The sequence below is a fragment of the Somniosus microcephalus genome, chromosome 24 (assembly GCF_052327205.1).
Source record: "Somniosus microcephalus isolate GS21.2 chromosome 24, FLI_Smic_1.0, whole genome shotgun sequence".
NCBI lineage: Eukaryota > Metazoa > Chordata > Chondrichthyes > Squaliformes > Somniosidae > Somniosus > Somniosus microcephalus.
The window spans coordinates 58,364,155-58,383,371 of record NC_141010.1 but is presented as its reverse complement, the minus strand read 5'-3'; the positions used below and the strand labels follow the sequence as shown (position 1 = coordinate 58,383,371).

General features: G+C 49.8%; 1 protein-coding gene across 4 annotated transcripts in view; it reads right to left on the bottom strand.

Moving 5' to 3' along the window:
• Positions 1-10,099: 10,099 nt before the first annotated feature.
• The window catches only part of taco1 (translational activator of mitochondrially encoded cytochrome c oxidase I), a 42,688-nt gene continuing 33,570 nt past the window's right edge, over positions 10,100-19,217 (bottom strand). For 3 of the 4 annotated variants that reach the window (XR_015073487.1, XR_015073486.1, XR_015073488.1), the window contains exon 7: positions 16,062-16,265. The gene's annotated coding sequence lies outside the window, so the exon portion shown is untranslated. Of the gene's footprint in view, positions 10,765-16,061; positions 16,266-19,217 lie in introns of those variants that run through there. The other variant, XR_015073489.1, reaches the window with a different exon arrangement.

Here is a 19,217-nt window from a genome sequence, read left to right as displayed (position 1 = left end):
TGGACTACAAAGGGGAGGAAGTGATACTTCAGTCATATCGAGTCTTGGTCAGATCCAATCTGGAGTACTGCATTTTTTTTATTCGTTCATGGGATGTGGGCATCGCTGGCAAGGCCAGCATTTATTGCCCATCCCTAATTGCCCTCGAGAAGGCGGTGGTGAGCTGCCTTCTTGAACCGCTGCAGTCCGTGTGGTGAAGGTGCTCCCACAGTGCTGTTAGGGAGGGAGTTCCAGGATTTTAATCCAGCGACGATGAAACAACGGCGATATACTTCCAAGTCAGGCTGGTGTGTAACTTGAGGGGGAACTTGGAGGTGGTGGTGTTCCCATGCACCTGCTGCCTGTAGGGTTCTCAAAATTCCCACATTCCCCAAAGGTTATGGATAAAGGGACCCTGTATGGACGAGTTATTAAAAAGGGTACCCAAAATGGCTTCTGAAACCTCGTGACCAAAACCGACAGGATTTTAAAAGCAAGGCCCTGCAAAAAGGCAGGCCCTGAAACGAAACCTAACCTGCATAAAGCTGTGAAGAGACTTTGTAAAGCCAGACAGCTAGGTAAACACAGAATATACATTCTTCATCTTGGAACAGATCAAGTCAGAATGGACCTAATCAACCTGTTTGCATACATAATCGGTAACAGCTCACAGGTAGCTGCCAAGCCAGGAAACCCGATTGTATTTTTCATAAATAACAGCCAGGATATCGAAGCCATTAAAACAAGGAGACAACCACCCCAGAAGTCATTAAAGTAAATGACTGTAATCATTTAGACGAGCCCGCCAAAAGTTAGACAAAGCACTGAACTGATTTGGTGCGCAGATAAGGGGTGAAGAACCGGGTATAATTGTAGGCACACTCTCTCTTCGCTCTCTTATCTCGTCCCCGTGCTCCAGACACCGAGGACGCCCATTACAACACCGGGGGCCAAACACAGGGAGGAGGACAGAACCGAATCAAACAAGCACAGGACACACAGGCCGCAACCGGCCAGACGAGACAAGACGAACGGTAAAACCGGTAAAGGCAGAGAAGGGCAGCGGAAAGACGCGTTGGGGGACAAATGGCCTAGTTATAAGCCGGCGTTTGTGAGAATCAGTTGGCGTTCAAAGCCTTTGAGAATAAACTAGCGTTTAAAGCCTGGACAGAAAAATCGGACAGTCAAGCCCATTTAAGAATATAATGGTGTTCGAAGCATGGGTAGTGAAATCAAGTTGACAATATAAACCGCCAACCGAGCCCCAACCGTCGCAAAACCGTCGGCAACCAAACCGCCCGAGGAAGAAGACCCATCGCGACGAGACACCCCAACAAAGACGTTAATGAAGGAGAAGGAGGGGTATTTTACTCAGACGACTCCATCACCGCGCCCTGCTACCACATGACGACGGCGAACCCCAAAGGACAACAAGAGTGAACCTCAAAACCCATTGCCAGTTAAATCAACAGGTTTCGAATTGGTGAGCATGAATTCCTGGCCCCTCATAGCTTAATCTAGTTAGGTATAGGGGGTGGGATAAGGAGATTTTTTATGTATGTTTCCCTCGATGTGCCGTGTGTTCCCCATTCCCATATAAGTGTAATTGTTTATGCCTGTAACTATATCAGTAATTCTCAGTAAGATTGTGTTGTATTGTGTTTTTAATAAAAATTGCGGTTTTCTTGCACCAAACCACTTGTCTACTCGATTTTCTGTATCGTCGCCTGTACCTAAGTCCGGTGTCTAGAACCCAGGGGTGTGGGAGCGATTCGAACCGCTCAGTGACAGTCAGGGGCAGAGCTGACTGGGCACACACGCCAAGGCCACCCCCCTACATGCCCATGTCCTTCTAGGTGGTAGAGGTCGCGGGTTTGGGAGGTGCTGCCGAAGAAGCCTTGGTGAGTTGCTGCAGTGCATCTTGTAGATGGTACACACTGCAGCCACGGTACGCCGGTGGTGGAGGGAGTGAATGTTTAAGGTGGTGGATGGGGTGCCAATCAAGCGAGCTGCTTTGTCCTGGATGGTGTCGAGCTTCTTGAGTGTTGTTTACTCAGTTTGCTACTCAGGAAGGATGTATTGATTGGCCTTGGAGGAGGTGCAGTGCAGATTCACCAGAATGATACCAGGGCTTAGAGGGTTACATTATGAAACAGGTTGCATAAACATGGCTTGTAGTCCCTTGAGTTTAGAAGATTGAGCTGTGATCTGATCGAGGTGTTTAAAATGTTAAAAGGATTCAATAGAGAAGATTCAAAGAAACGATTTCCTCTGGTGGGGAATCAAGAACGAGGGGACACGATCTTAAAATTAGAGCTAGGCCGTTCAGGAGTGAAATCAGGAATCGCCTTGTCACACAAAGGGTAGTAGAAATCTGGGGATCAGATGGTTGTGTTCATTCAGCTATTTACAATCTATAGCAATGACTTAGATGAGGGGACCGAGTGTAATATATCAAAGTTTGCTGAGGATAAAAAGTTAGGTGGGAAAGTAAGCTGTGAGGAGGACGCAAGGAGGCTGCAAAGGGATATAGACAGGTTAAGTGATTGGGCAAGGATGTGGCAGATGGAATATAATGTGGAGAAATGTGAAGTTATCCACTTTGGTAGGAAAATAGAAAAGCAGAATATTTTTTAAATGGAGACTGGGAAATTTTGGTATTCAGAGGGACTTGTAAACAAATCACAAAGTTAACATGCAGGTACAGCAAGCAATTAGGAAAGCAAATGGTAAGTTAGCTTTTATTTATTTATTTTTTTAATTCATTAATGGGATGTGGGCGTTGATGTGCCTCAATAATCCCGAGACTCGATGTTAGCGAAACAAAACAAGGCTTTTATTAACTTAGAAGATAACACGCAGTGGAGAGAGGTATCTTCCCTGGAGGTCTGCAGTACTGGCTGTGAGGCCAGACTGAGCTGGCTTACATAGAGACCAGGTATGGGCGGAGCCCTACACACAACACATTCCATACATTCCAATACACAATACAATGGTGAGGAGAAACCTGAAACCAACCACAGTCACAGGCAATACAATGGTAAGGGGGAACCTGAAACCAACCACAGTCACAGGCAGTGATGAATGGAATATTTCATCACATTCACCCCTTCTATAGATTTAGTCTGTTCGGGGGTTTGGTAGTCCTCTGCGACCGACGTGGCTGTTGTGGTGTCGCGGGTGTCGGCTGGGTGTCCCCGGTGGCCTCCTGGGTCTCTGCCGGGGGTGCCGCCAGGGTTGTTGAAGGGGTAGTTGGTGGGGGTGCCGTTGGTCGATGTTCTTCCGGGGGTGATGAAAGAGTAGTGGGTGGGTAAGAGTTGCTGTGGTCGTTGTTGCTGCTATTGCCGTGGTTGTTGTCGTTACCGGCTGGGGCGACGTCTTTTATTGACACGGTGTCCTCCCGTCGGCGTGCCGGACATACGCGTATTGGGGGTTGGCGTGGAGTAGGTGCACTGGCTCCACGAGAGGGTCCATCTTATGGCCCCTCACATGCCTTCGCACGAATACCGGACCTGGGGTGGAGAGCCATGACGGCATGGATACGCCGGAGGTGGATTTCCGGGGGAAGCTAAACATTCGTTCATGAGGCGTGGCATTAGTGGCAGTACACAATAGCGACCGTATCGAATGGAGCACATCTGAGAGGACTTCCTGCCAGCGGGAGATAGGGAGGCCCTTGGTCCTTAGAGCTAGAGTGACTGCTTTCCATACTGTCCCGTTCTCTCGCTCCACTTGACCGTTACCCCGGGGGTTGTAGCTGGTGGTACGGCTCGTGGCGATACCCCTGGACAGCATGTACTGGCGTAGCTCTTCACTCATGAAGGACGCCCCCCTATCCGTGTGGATGTAGCTCGGCATACCGAACAGGCAGAACAGGCTGTTGAGGCATTTAATGACCGTGGCGCTGGTCATGTCTGGGCAGGGGAAGGCGAATGGGAACCGGGAGTATTCGTCCACAATGTTCAGGAAGTAAACATTGCGGTCGACGGACGGGAGGGGGCCCTTGAAATCTAAGCTGAGCCGCTCAAAGGGCCGTGTAGCTTTGATTAAGTGAGCTCTATCAGGGTGGTAGAACCGAGGCTTGCACTCAGCGCAAGTGCGGCAGTTCCTGGTCAGAGACCGAACTTCCTCAATCGAGTAGGGTAAGTTGCGGGACTTTATGAAGTGGAACAGCCGCGTGACCCCTGGGTGGCAGAGGTCGTTGTGGAGGGTCTGTAGCCGATCCCCGGTGGCGCTGGCACACATCCCTCGTGAGAGGGCATCTGGGGATTCGTTAAGGGCCCCTGGCCGGTAAATGATGTCATACTCGAAGGTGAAGAGCTCGATCCGCCACCTAAGAATCTTATCATTTTTGATCTTCCCCCTCTGTTTATTATTGAACATAAACGCTACCGACCGCTGGTCGGTAAGTAGGGTGAAGCGTTTGCCGGCTAGGTAGTGACGCCAGTGGCGCACTGCCTCCACGATGGCTTGGGCCTCCTTTTCCACAGAGGAGTGTCTGATCTCGGGCCCTTGGAGGGTCCTCGAGAAGAAAGCTACGGGCCGCCCCGCCTGGTTGAGGGTGGCCGCCAAGGCAAAGTCAGACGCATCACTTTCCACTTGAAATGGAGTGTTCTCGTCCACTGCCTGTAGCGTGGCCCGCTCAATATCCTGCTTAATGCTTTTGAAGGCGGCGTGGGCCTCAGCAGAGAGCGGAAAAGAGGATGCTTTCAAGAGGGGGCGGGCTTTGTCGGAGTAGTTGGGGACCCATTGGGAATAATAAGAAAATAACCCCAGGCACCTTTTCAGGGCTTTGGGAGTGTTGGGCAGGGGCAGCTCCCGTAGGGGGCGCAATCGGTCGGGGTCTGGTCCGATTTCCCCATTCTCCACCACGCTGCCTAGTATGCAGAGGCGCGTGGTGTTGAAAACGCACTTGTCCTCGTTGTAGGTGAGGTTGAGTTTTTGTGCGGTTTTCAGGAACCTCTCGAGGTTCGAGTCGTGATCCTGCTGGTTGTGACCGCAGATGGTGACGTTGTCGAGGTAGGGGAAGGTTGCCTGCAAGTGGTGGTCATCGACCATGCGATCCATCTCCCTCTGGAAGACCGAGACCCCATTCGTCACCCCAAAGGGGACACTGAGGAATTGGTAGAGGCGCCCGTTCGCCTCGAAGGCGGTGTACGGGCGGTCCTCTGGTCTGATAGGGAGCTGGTGGTACGCTGACTTGAGGTCGATGGTGGAGAACACCCGGTATTGGGCGATTTGGTTCACCATTTCTGATATGCGGGGTAGCGGGTAGGCGTCTAGTTGGGTGTACCTGTTGATCGTTTGGCTATAGTCGATCACCATCCGTTTCTTCTCGCTACCCCTTACCACCACCACTTGGGCGCGCCACGGGCTATTGCTGCATTCAATAATGCGCTCTTTCAGGAGCCTGTCTACCTCGGTTGCGATAAACCACCTGTCCTCCCAGCTGTACCTCCTGCTTTTGGTCGCTATTGGCCGGCAGTTAGGGGTAAGGTTCGCGAATAGCGAAGGCGGCTTTACCTTCAGGGTAGCCAGGCCGCACACTGTGAGGGGCGGCTGGGACCCACCGTACTTGAGCGTGATGCTTTGGTGGTTGCACTGGAAATCCAGGCCCAAGATCACGCTCGCGCATAGATTCTTCATGATTAATACTTTAAAATTATCGTATACAGTCCCGTTAACGGACAATTGTACCGTGCAGTAACCCAGAATGGTCGATGTCTGGGTTTTATCAGCCATAGAGATGGTACCCCGAGTAGGGACCACCTTTAGGGAGAGTTGTCGTGCCAGTTCCGGGTGGATAAAACTCTCCGTGCTTCCACTGTCAATTAAACATTTAACCCCGCACCCGTTTACCTCGATGTCCACCATTGATTTGGATAGCGGGTGGGGCCTGGTCTGGTCCACTGTGACCGATGCCACTGTAGGGCCCTGATCGAGACAAGATGGCGTCCGCACTGTCTGCTCACAAGATGGCGGACCCCACGAGGTCGGGCAAGATGGCGTCCAAGATGGCCGCTCCCACGGCGCACACGCGGCGGTGGCGGGTTTTGGTTTTCCAGCGGGGTTCCCTCTGCACACCTTCCCAAAGTGCCCCTTCTTACCGCACTTAAAGCAGGTGGTGCCTTTCGCCGGGCACAGGTTTCTGGTGTGCTTTGGCTGCCCGCAGAAGTAGCAGTTGGGTCCCCGACGCGTCGCGGCTGTCGTAGGGCTTCTGGGGGGAGAGCGGGGCCCCGACGGTGTCGGGCTGCCGGGCGGGGAAGATGCCTTCCAAGATGGCGGCACCCTTGGTGCACACGTGGCGGCGTGGACGGCGCGGGCTGAAGAGTAGGCGTCCGAGTTTCTCTGGGCCACATCCAGGGATCGCGCGGTGTCCGCAGCCTGTTTCAGGTCCAATCCCGTTTTTTCCAGCAGTCTTTGCCGGATGTAAGTGGAGCTGAGGCCTGTGATAAAGGCATCGCGAACAAGCTTGTCGGTGTACACTGCGGCTTTTACATCTCGGCACTTGCAGTCTTTGCCAAGCATTTTCAGGGAGCCTTGGAACTCCTCCACCGATTCCCCAGGTCGCTGTGCACGAGTGGCGAGCAGATGCCTAGCATACACCTCATTCGTAGGCTGCTGGTAATGCGCCTTTAAGATGTCACAGGCGGCCAGGTACGTGTCGGCGTCTTGGATGAGGGGGTAAACCCGGTGGCTTACCCAATTCCGCAGAATTCCGAGTTTCATACTCGCAGCGTCCGTAGCGTCTTTGACGGCTGCGGAATTGTCCAGGAAGAATTCCATACACATAAACCAGTGTCCGAAGCGTGCTGATGCGTCCGGAGCATGCTGATCCAAATCCAAACGTTCGGGTTTCAGGAGTTGATCCATTGTGTTGAAAAATAAGTTAATAAAATTGATGTGCCTCAATAATCCCGAGACTCGATGTTAGCGAAACAAAACAAGGCTTTTATTAACTTAGAAGATAACACGCAGTGGAGAGAGGTATCTTCCCTGGAGGTCTGCAGTACTGGCTGTGAGGCCAGACTGAGCTGGCTTACATAGAGGCCAGGTATGGGCGGAGCCCTACACACAACACATTCCATACATTCCAATACACAATACAATGGTGAGGAGAAACCTGAAACCAACCACAGTCACAGGCAATACAATGGTAAGGGGGAATCTGAAACCAACCACAGTCACAGGCAGTGATGAATGGAATATTTCATCACAGGCGTCGCTGGCTAGGCCTGCATTTAGTGCCCATCCCTAATTGCCCTTGAGAAGATGGTGGTGAGCTGCCTTCTTGAACCGCTGCAGTCCAGATGGTGTAGGTACACCCACAGTGCTGTTAGGAAGGGAGTTCCAGGATTTTGGCCCAGCGACAGTGAAGGAACGGCGATACAGGTCCAAGTCAGGATGGTGTGTGGCTTGGAGGGGAACTTGTAGGTGGTGATGTTCCCATGCGTCTGCTGCCCTTGTCCTTCTAAGTGGTAGAGGTCGCGGGTTTGGAAGGTGCTGCTGAAGGAGCTTTGGCGAGTTGCTGCAGTGCATCTTGTAGATGGTACACACTGCAGCCACAGTGCGCCGGTGGTGGAGGGAGTGAATGTTGAAGGTGGTGGATGGAGTGCCAATCAAGCGGGCTGCTTTATCCTGAATGGTGTCGAGCTTCTTGAGTGTTGTTGGAGCTGCACTCATCCAGGCAAGTGGAGAGTATTCCATCACACTCCTGACTTGTGCCTTGTAGATGGTGGAAAGGCTTTGGGGAGTCAGGAGGTGAGACACTCGCCGCAGAATTCCCAGCCTCTGGCCTGCTCTTGTAGCCACAGTATTTATATGGCTGGTCCAGTTCGGTTTCTGATCAATGGTAACCCCCAGGATGTTGATAGTGGGGGATTCAGCGATGGTAATGCCATTGAATGTCAAGGGGAGATGGTTAGAGTCTCGCTTGTTGGAGATGGTCATTGCCTGGCACTTGTGTGGTGCGAATGTTACTTGCCACTTGTCAGCCCAAGTCTGAATGTTGTCCAGGTCTTATTACAAAGGGATTAGTGTACAAGAGTAAAGAAGCCTTACTACAATTATATAGGGCCCTGGTGAGACCACACCTGGAGTATTGTGGACAGTTTTGGTCTCCTTACCTAAGGAAGGATATACTTGCCATAGAGGGAGTGCAACGAAGGTTCACCAGACTGGTTCCTGGGATGGGGGATTGTCCTGTGAGGAGAGATTGAGTAGACTAGGTCTATATTCTCTAGAGTTTAGAAGAATGAGATGTGATCTCATTGAAACATATATAATTCTTAAGGGGCTTGACAGGGTAGATGCTGAGAGGATGTTTCCCTGGCTGGGGAGTTTAGAACCAGGGGTCACAGTCTCAGAATAAGGGGCCGGCTATTTAGGACTGAGATGAGGAGGAATTTCTTCACTCAAAGGGTTGTGAACAATGTTCCTTCTAATTTTTTTTGTACTGAGAGGGCCACGAACTCCATTGAGCGCAACCTTTTTGTCGATGGGCAAATTTTACAACAACTTTTACAACAATAACAACTTTTACAACAGCAACCACTTAAGAGCATATACAGTAATGTCATATTGCCACCCCACCGTCTCAAATAATGAGACAATCAGACAAACTCTTAAAAATCAGTGAACCTTTAGTTAGTGGTAGCATTCACCACCACCCCCCGCCCCCGATTTAGAAGGTGAAGGGTTCGAGCCCCATTAAAGATAACCCCGGCCAGTGGAGACTAGAATATGATCCCTAAATACTGGGCTGACATCCAGCAGTGTACTCGTGTCCAGATTAAGTGACCACAGGTTCAGTGCTAGTATTCTCGCCTCGGAGTCAGAAGGGTTGGGTGCGGGCCCCACTCCAGACAACTCTGGTAAGAGTAGCACTGGAACTCTCAATACTGGGTTGATGTCCAGCAGGGGAACTTGAGTCCGATGTGTCTACATCATAAAAGGGACGGCGGGGCACTACAGAGTGTTGGTTGCAGCCCACCTAGGAAAAGGTACTCTGAAGATAAAAACCCGTGAGGAAGGCAATAGGAAACCACCTGAGCTACTCTTCCCAAGTGGCTGAACAATCTCATGTGTACGACTATTTTTTTATTTGTTTGTGGGATATGGGTGTCGCTGGCAAGGCCAGCATTTATTGCCCATCCCTAATTGCCCTTGAGTAGGTGGTGGTGAGCCACCTTCTTGAACCGCTGCAGTCCGTGTGGTGAAGGTACTCCCACAGTGCTGTTAGGGAGTTCCAGGATTTTGACCCAGTGACAATGAAGGATCGGCGATATACTTCCAAGTGAGGATGGTGTGTGACTTGGAGGGGAACTTGGAGGTGGTGGTGTTCCCATATGCCTGCTGCCCTTGTCCTTCTAGGTGGAAGAGGTCGCAGGTTTGGGAGGTGCTGCCAAAGAAGCCTTGGCGAGTTGCTGCAGTTCATCTTGTAGATGGTACACACTGTAGCCACGGTACGCCGGTGGTGGAGGGAGTGAATGTTTAAGGTGGTAGATGGGGTGCCAATCAAGCGGGCTGCTTTGTCCTGGATGGTGTCGAGCTTCTTGAGTGTTGTTGGAGCTGCACTCATCCAGGCAAGTGGAGAGTATTCCATCACACTCCTGACTTGTGCCTTGTAGATGGTGGAAAGGCTTCGGGGAGTCAGGAGGTGAGACACTCGCCACAGAATACCCAGCCTCTGACCTGCTCTTGTTGCCACAGTATTTATGTGGCTGGTCCAGTTAGGACCTGCTCTGGGGCAGAACACAATGGACAGGCTCACAATTAGAATTTTTAAAATTCTAAAATCTGAAAACAATTAAGATAAAGATTAAAATAAAGATGTCCGTCTTTACAGTCTGTTAAGCATGACCTGGGCGGAATGCACAAGGGAAAATCTGGCGAGAGAGGATTCTGCCCCTTACAGAACCAATTGGATTTTTCTTTTATTTATTTCAATGATGAAGGGAAATTTAACCAGGTTCTGTTACTGACGTACAATCCTCCCCAGCGGATTTCCCTCTCCGCCCAAATGGTGCTGAATGCTCAGGTGGGAAAGATGAAAATCTACTCCAATATGTCAATATTGTGAAATGGTCACATTTAAAACAATAAGCTTTGTATTGGCCGGTTATACAAGGTTCTATCGGCTATTTCACTTTCTGATATGTTAACAAGCAATCCATTTTTGTATATATAACTTTTTTTTTTAATTCCCAGTATTCATTACTCATTTTCATTGAAGTTATTTTGTTCTGTAAAATGTCTGATATTGCAGCCCATATACACAGTGCACAACAATCACCCGGTTCTCACTTTTGTAAATGCTACTCTGTTAATTGTTCATCAAAATTAGTCTAAACACCTTATTGTTTATTATTGGCATCTTTGGCAAAAATTGTCAATTTTAATAATTTTATTCATTTTATGGTAACTATAAAATAGTTTAGTCTGCTTTTGTTCACAGTGCTTATCATCTAAATTCTATATTTTGTACTACAGTGCCCTTACATCAACCTCTCTTAATGGGCATGCCCGAGATAAGTGTGAAGGAAGAAGCTGTACAGTTCGGAGGGATGCATTGTATGTAGGTTAATTTTTCAAACTACATCACCCTAACCAACCACAGACTCCTTGATCCGAATGATTATACATTTACTTAAAGAGAGCTGCAATCTTATTGTAGTCTTACACACAACAGACTGTTCGAATGGATTCCCACCGTCTTTGGAACTTGCAGCTACTTTAATGAACTTTGCAACTTCTTTAACGAAGTTGCCAGGATGTCGGTTAAATCTGTAAATAAACAGGATTATGTTATAGCCTATTTCTATGGATCACAAATTACTTTTGCGACTTGAATCTATTTTGTGTTTCTTACACAGTGGATTAATTTTTTGTAATGTGCCATTGTGTCACAGAAAGTGAAGTAATTTGTTTAATCTATGTCTCTAAAAAAGTCTGGACCTTGTATTTTAATAATTGATTTGGTTTAAATACTATCATTTCAAAATACAACTTAACAACTTACAGTTGAAGAAAGGGACAAATGTCACCTTCACTAAATCTTTCTAAACATTGACTTGGTGGAACGATCCATTTGCATACTGCCTTTAAGTTAGTCACGTACTCTGGGCATTCTTTAAAAGACACACTTAATATCTAAGGATATGAAGTAGCTTTTAAACTTTGTATGCTCATACAAGAAGGACTATTGTCCCTCCTACTCTTGTTTCTAATAAACCATAAGGCTGCATTTCCTTGAGGATTACTAAAGATAACTTTGTGAAGTCGAAAACACCTCAACACAAGGTGGTTCCGAGTCCTGGCTGTGCATGGGGCTTATCCCCATGTCGGAGTCGGTATCATTCACATCGGAAGGGGAGGGAGGACCTGAGCAGCTCCCAGATTGATTCTTGACACTCTTTCGCAGCAAACTACACTTGGCCAAATCCTTACAAACCCCATCCTCTGGAAAGTGCAGTGACTTCAGTTGTTTGACTAAGTGATCACATTCCTCTGCCTCTTTACTCAGTAATAATTCCTTATGTTTCACTTTCTCCTGAAAGTCCATTAAGTGTTTGCGGAGTTAAACATAATAAAACAGAACATAAACAAAAAAAGAAACTCTAATTCCAAACGGAGCTCAAATAAGGAAGTGAATAAAGTGGTTAAACTCCCCAATCCTAAGGCGGCGGTGAGGTTATCTGTCCCCAGCCTTGGCGATGAGTTGGGATCAGTTTTAGAGAAGCTGTTTCCTCTTTCTCTGCTGCCGTTCCCTCCGTCTCTCAGACTCTGAGGTACAAACGGGCACAAGCTGTTTTCCCTCTCACAACGTGATTTAAATAACCCTGAAACTCTTTCAGTAAGGAGACAACACCTGGCAAAATTTAACTGGAACTTACCAGGGGGACATTCAACATCACTTTTCTGCATTTGTTCCAACTTTAAACAATTTTCCGAATTAAAAAAAAAATTCTCCTATTTTGGTTTCACCGTGGGCCTAAAAATGGTTTGCTTTAGCCTCCTTCCAGCGGCCATTGTACACACTCTGTGCCTCCATCTGTGTTGTTTCAAAGGTCAGATGCCGCTCAGTCCATGGGAACAGACTACGTGTCTGCGTAGAAAAAAGTACTGACAGAATCCCGAGACACCGCTTGCCGGGTTCCAGAAAAATCTATCGATCTCTAATGGAATCAAGGGATGTAGGGATAGTGCGGGAAAGCGGAGTTGATGTAGGTGGTCAGCCATGATATTATTGAATGGTTGAGGAGGCTCGAAGGGCCGAATGGCCTACTCCTGCTCCTAATTCTTATGTTCTTATTCACAGGACATACTTGCCAACCTACAACAGTCAGAAAAGTTAGCAGCTTGAATTAAGTTGACAACTCAAAAATCAGCTCCTGAATAAAGTTTTACGACCAAGGCCACTGCTTCAAAGTGACTGAATAAGTTCAATTCCTTTTCATTATGCTGGGAGATCAGGATTGTTATTAGTATTTTGGGTTTGTTTTTCTGTATAAACTCAAACCCAGTGGGATCATGTGTCTTATGGAGAATGGTAGTGTAGTGGTTATGCCACTGAACTACTAATCCAGACAAGTTCAACTCTCACCATGGTAATTTGAGAATTTCAATTCAGTTAAAAAAAATCTGGAAATAAAAAGCTGGTATCGTTAAAATAAAAGTGACCATGAAGCTATTGGGTTGTTGTATAAACTTAACTGGTTCACTGATGTCCTCTCGACAAGGAGAGAGACCGACCGATGTATGCGTTCATTAATATTCATTAGTGGGCTTGGACAGGGCCACGTTCAACGCCCACTTTGTTTCCAGACCAGTCTTTTTAAAAAGTTGGTTTATTGGAATGGCAACAGACATAAAAACTGTGCCACAGATGGGGGATTTAAGCGTGAACACACCAAACAAAAAGTAGAAATCGCTGGCCACTAGAGCTGTGACTATGGTGACACCATTTTAGCCACAAGCACAAATATTAGCAGATAACGTCTTGCGCACACAATACAGGTAAACGTACTTCACATGTATATTTATTTAACAAACATCGCCCACCATTCAGTACCCAAGGAAGTAAAGCACGCACAACGATCAAAAAACACCAGCGCACTCTGCTTTTCATCTTACCATTTTATCAGTGCACAAAAAGGTTAAAGTACACATGTATACACCGCGCAAATGAGTATCGAATGCCAAGGAAACCTGCCGTCCTTAGTTGCTCTGGCCTATGTAGGCCTTCAGTCCCACTCAATTGCAGCTGACCCTTAGCTGCCCTCTTAGAGTGGCCTAGCAAGTTACTCAGTTGTATCAAACCGATGCACCTTCACCACACGGACTGCAAAGGTTGAAGAATGCAGCTCCCCACCACCAGCTCAGGGCAACTAGGAGCAAGAAGGCATACGGGATACTTGCCTTTATTAGCCGAGGCATAGAATGTAAGAGCAGGGAGGTTATGCTAGAACTGTATAAAACGCTAGTTAGGCCTCAGCTAGAGTACGGCGTACAGTTTTGGTCACCACATTACAGGAAAGATGTGATTGCACTAGAGAGGGTTTACGAGGATGTTGCCAGGACTGGAGAATTTTAGAGGAAAGATTGAATAGGCTGGGATTGTTTTCCTTGGAACAGAGGAGGCTGAGGGGAGATATAATTGCGGTGTATAAAATTATGAGGGGCCTAGATAGAGTGGATAGGAAGGACCAATTTCCCTTAGCAGAGGTCAATAACCAGGGGCTTAGATTTAAAGAAATTGGTAGAAGGATTAGAGGGAAGTTGAGGAGAAAGTTTTTCACCCAGAGGGTGGCGGGGGTCTGGAACTCACTGCCTGAAAGTGTGGTCGAGACAGAAACCCTCATCGCATTTAAAAAGTATTTGGATATGCAGTTGAAGTGCCGTAACATACAGGGCTACGGACCGAGAACTGGAAAGTGGGATGAGGCTGGAGAGTTCTTTTTCGGTCGGCACAGATACGATGGGCCTCCTTCTGTGCCGTAAACATCTATGATTCTACGATGGTCAATAAATGCCAGCCTTGCCAATGATACCCACATCCCAAGAATGGAAAAAAAAGTCAATGGTACATGAACTTGTCGTGACTTAAATTACAACCAATATCCCATCAGCTGTGCGATGAGGGAAAATACACAATAGAATTTTTGCAGTGGTTGGTTAAGAAATGTTTGAAAGGGGATTGAGATCGGAGGTAAAATTGACTTTCTAGGCGGTCTAGGGGCATGCTCCCCAGGAATTTGATTTCTGACATGTTTTGGTGCATTTTGAAGAGTACCATGAATCTTTTCCTTGCCTGGTTTTGCTGTGCTTTCTCTTTTCCCCATCTATTTCTGATTTGCCCTGTAGTTGAGTTTGAGCCCCGTTCTAAATTTGGGTCTGCTGCAGGTATCTACTCGGGCTCCGTGGTAACAGCCGCTCCCTGCTTCATACGGGAGTTGACTCCGACTGCCCTGTATTCCCCCTAGTGTGGTAGCCGGACCCGGGAGAACAACAATGAAACTCCCTTTTGCTCTGGACTGGATCCCTGTGTCTTAAGCACATGCACCCCTTCAAAATCTAGGCAAGACAACGTTCAGTTTGATTCATAAGTGGCTTTACTCCACAGTAGGCCAAACAAAAACAATACTGAGTATGATGAGACATACACTTGGGACAATCAGTATAACTTCATGTTTGCACACTTACAAAAATAAACACATGCGAGCACACTTTGGGTGGGACCTTCATTAATGTAAAAGGGATAGACTCTGCAACCTGCCCTAACAATCAGAGGTTATTCTCCCTTTGCAGTCTTTCTGCTGCTCAATTGTTTCTTGGTGTCTGTGTTCTGATTTTTTACAAGCCTTACAATCCCCAGAGAGATCAAAATAGGTTTCTGACACCAAGGTGTGAAGTGTCTCTCTGTATGACCAAACATGGGCAATGAATTGCCCATTGGTGGGTCTCTAAGGAAGACAAGTGAAAGAATTCTTATAATGTTCTTCTGATGGAACCTATTGCACTCCAATCACCATCTTAGATAATGGGCTAACCAATAGGGTGGCACATGCCCAAAGTGGGACATTAAAGCTCAGCACAGTTCAAGAGGACACTTCGAAGATACTGACTGGAAGATACAAGGGGCACCTGGGGGTTTGGTGAATGACAAGCTTAGTTTGGACATAGTTCCCCTTCATGGTTCGGAGCTGCTTTGGGTACGTGACGGAAAGGTTTCCTTCGGCCAATGTATTCGGTCCAGGAGTAAAGCTGGGAGGTGGGCTTGTGACAAGTGGGGGAAACAACTGCAGGGAGGGAAGGCTCCAGCTCACACCAACCCGCCACTTAGGCCACGACAGCTTCTTTAACAAAGCCCATCACAGGAGGACCTGGATTCAGCACGTGGGGATGAGTAAGCCCGGTTAACAGTCGGGATTGGACTCACAGAGCACCAAAGAAGCTGGCACATCATTAGCTGTCCTGCGTCGGTCCTTCCACCACACGATAAGCCTTTAGTATTCATTGAGCTTTTTGCAGCATTACATACGGCTTGCTGTAAAAGATATGTGTGCTAATTGGCTGCCGCGTTTCCGACAACAGTGACTACACTTCAAAAAATACTTCACTGGTTATAAAGCGCGTTGGGATGTCCAGAGGTCGTGAAAAGCTCTACAGAAATGTAAGACTTTTTTTCTTTTGGAGGAGTTTGTTTGCTTTTGCGTCCTGGTTTGAGGTTTAGCTGGACTGTCGGTGTCTCGCCTACATTAGTCCCGGTTAACTGGAAGGGGGGAGGGCATTCTTGCCCAGCTTCAGGCCGACTTTATTTGGGGGAGTGAGGGACTGGTTTACATTACAAATATAAAACACAACAGAGTTACTGGGAGCTTCCACAGTGCTGCCCACCCGTGCCCACAGTGCTGCCCACCCGTGCCCACAATGCAGCCCACCCGTGCCCACAATGCAGCCCACCCGTGCCCACAGTGCTGCCCACCCGTGCCCACAGTGCTGCCCACCCGTGCCCACAGTGCAGCCCACCCGTGCCCAAAGTGCAGCCCACCCGTGCCCAAAGTGCAGCCCACCCGTGCCCACAGTGCAGCCCACCCGTGCCCACAGTGCAGCCCACCCGTGCCCACAGTGCTCCATATAGTCTCAATAGATAGGTTTAAAAACAAATCGTGATGTTTCGTGCCAATAAACGTACACTAGAGTGAGCAACTATACAGATTGCAATCCGTGTTGGTACAGTGATCAAAGGCTCCTTATTATCATGTTCTGTTTCTGGCGGGAAGCATCTGAAAGATGAGGTTAAAGGTTAGTTAAATCCTCACTAGAATCAGACTTCGTAAAACAGCTGAAGAGATTTTGATACAAAGCAAACGATCAGCAAGTGCCCGGTTTCCACCCCCCCCCCCCCCACCTACTGTCCCGCAGACAATGTCGAAGCTGGGTACTGTTTTATGGACAACAGCCGCCCTCTGGAGCAACACAGCGTCGTCACAGTGAGAGTCAGCAGGCAATTCAACCACGGGGTGGGGGATCTCACAACCAAGATCACCCTTGTTCACATACACGTAGCTTCAGGTAGCTAACAGGAGCAGGAGCAGGATCCCCGGCTGACTCTTCCCTTCCCTAACAAGACCTGGACGACGTTCAGGCTTGGGCTGATAAGTGGCAGATAACATTCGCACCACACAAGTGCCCCATTGACCAGAAACTTAACTGGACCAGCCACATAAATACTGTGGCAACAAGAGGTCAGAGGCTAGGTATTCTGCGGCAAGTGTCTCACCTCCTGACTCCCAAAGCCTTTCCACCATCTACAAGGCACAAGTAAAGAGTGTGATGGAATACTCTCCACTTGCCTGGATGAGTGCAGCTCCAACAGTCAAGAAGCTCGACACCATCCAAGTACTGCCCGCTTGATTGGCACCCCATCCACCATCATAAACATTCACTCCCTCCACCACCGTACTGTGGCTGCAGTGTGTACCATCTACAAGATGCACTGCAGCAACTCACCAAGGCTTCTTCGGCAACACCTCCGAAACCCGCGACCTCTTCCACCTAGAAGGACAAGGGCAGAAGGCGCATGGGAAACACCACCACCTCCAAGTCACACAACATCCTGACTTGAAAGTATATCGCCATTCCTTCATCGTCGCTGGGTCAAAATCCTGGATCTCCCTCCCTAACAGCACCGTGGGAGTACCTTCACCACACGGACTGCAGCGGTTCAAGAAGGTGGCTCAGCACCGCCTTCTCCAGGGCAATTAGGGATGGGCAATAAATGCTGGACTTGCCAGCGACACCCACATCCCATAAATGAATTTTAAAAAACCCTAGAGCACTGACGCCAATCATAATGTGCCCACTAGCACGATTAACCAAAAATGGCACACCTGTGTCTAGGCTGAGTATCTTAGGGTGAGAACAGGACAGTCCAGTTGTGGGGTGGCTGCCTGGTAATTTTAAACCAGACAGAAGTCACATGAAAAGACTATGTGCATGTGAGGAGGAGAGAGGTTGGAGCCCAGACATATTTACAAGGGAAGGCCACTGATGTATAGGTATCATGGAAAAATAATGGAATTTGGTCTCATCCGAAATATGGCACCTCCGACAGTGCAGTGCTCCCTCAGTACTGCCCCTCCGACGGTGCAGCGCTCCCTCAGTACTGCCCCTCCGACAGTGCAGTGCTCCCTCAGTACTGTGCCTCCGACAGTGCAGTACTCCCTCAGTACTGCCCCGCCGACAGTGCAGCGCTCCCTCAGTACTGCGCCTCCGACAGTGCAGTGCTCCCTCAGTACTGCCCCTCCGACGGTGCAGCGCTCCCTCAGTACTGCCCCTCCGGCAGTGCAGTGCTCCCTCAGTACTGCCCCGCCGACAGTGCAGTGCTCCCTCAGGACTGTCCCTCCGACAGTGCAGTACTCCCTCAGTACTGCCCCTCCGACGGTGCAGCGCTCCCTCAGTACTGCCCCTCCGACAGTGCAGCGCTCCCTCAGTACTGCCCCTCCGACAGTGCAGTGCTCCCTCAGTACTGTGCCTCCGACAGTGCAGTACTCCCTCAGTACTGCCCCGCCGACAGTGCAGTGCTCCCTCAGGACTGTCCGACAGTGCAGCACTCCCTCAGTACTGCCCCTCCGATAGTGCAGTGCTCCCTCAGTACTGCCCCTCCGACAGTGCGGCGCTCCCTCAGTACTGCCCCTCCGACAGTGCGGCGCTCCCTCAGTACTGCCCCTCCGACAGTGCGGCGCTCCCTCAGTACTGCCCCTCCGACAGTGCGGCGCTCCCTCAGTACTGCCCCTCCGACAGTGCGGCGCTCCCTCAGTACTGCCCCTCCGACAGTGCGGCGCTCCCTCAGTACTGCCCCTCCGACAGTGCGGCGCTCCCTCAGTACTGCCCCTCCGACAGTGCGGCGCTCCCTCAGTACTGCCCCTCCGACAGTGCGGCGCTCCCTCAGTACTGCCCCTCCGACAGTGCGGCGCTCCCTCAGTACTGCCCCTCCGACAGTGCGGCGCTCCCTCAGTACTGCGCCTCCGACAGTGCGGCGCTCCCTCAGTGCTGCCCCTCCGACAGTGCAGTGCTCCCTCAGTACTGCGCCTCCGACACTGCAGTGCTCCCTCAGTACTGCCCCGCCGACAGTGCAGTGCTCCCTCAGTACTGCCCCTCCGACAGTGCGGCGCTCCCTCAGTACTGCCCCTCCGACAGTGCGGCGCTCCCTCAGTACTGCCCCTCCGACAGTGCGGCGCTCCCTCAGTACTGCCCCTCCGACAGTGCGGCGCTCCCTCAGTACTGCCCCTCCGACAGTGCAGTGCTCCCTCAGTACTGCCCCTCCGACAGTGCAGCACTCCCTCAGTACTGCACCTCCGACAGTGCAGCGCTCCCTCAGTACTGCCCCTCCGACAGTGCAGCGCTCCCTCAGTACTGCCCCTCCGACAGTGCAGCGCTCCCTCAGTACTGCCCCTCCGACAGTGCAGCGCTCCCTCAGTACTGCCCCTCCGACAGTGCGGCGCTCCCTCAGTACTGCCCCTCCGACAGTGCAGTGCTCCCTCAGTACTGCCCCTCCGACAGTGCAGCACTCCCTCAGTACTGCCCCTCCGACAGTGCAGTGCTCCCTCAGTACTGCCCCTCCGACAGTGCAGTGCTCCCTCAGTACTGCCCCTCCCACAGTGCAGTGCTCCCTCAGTACTGCGCCTCCGACACTGCAGTGCTCCCTCAGTACTGCCCCGCCGACAGTGCAGCGC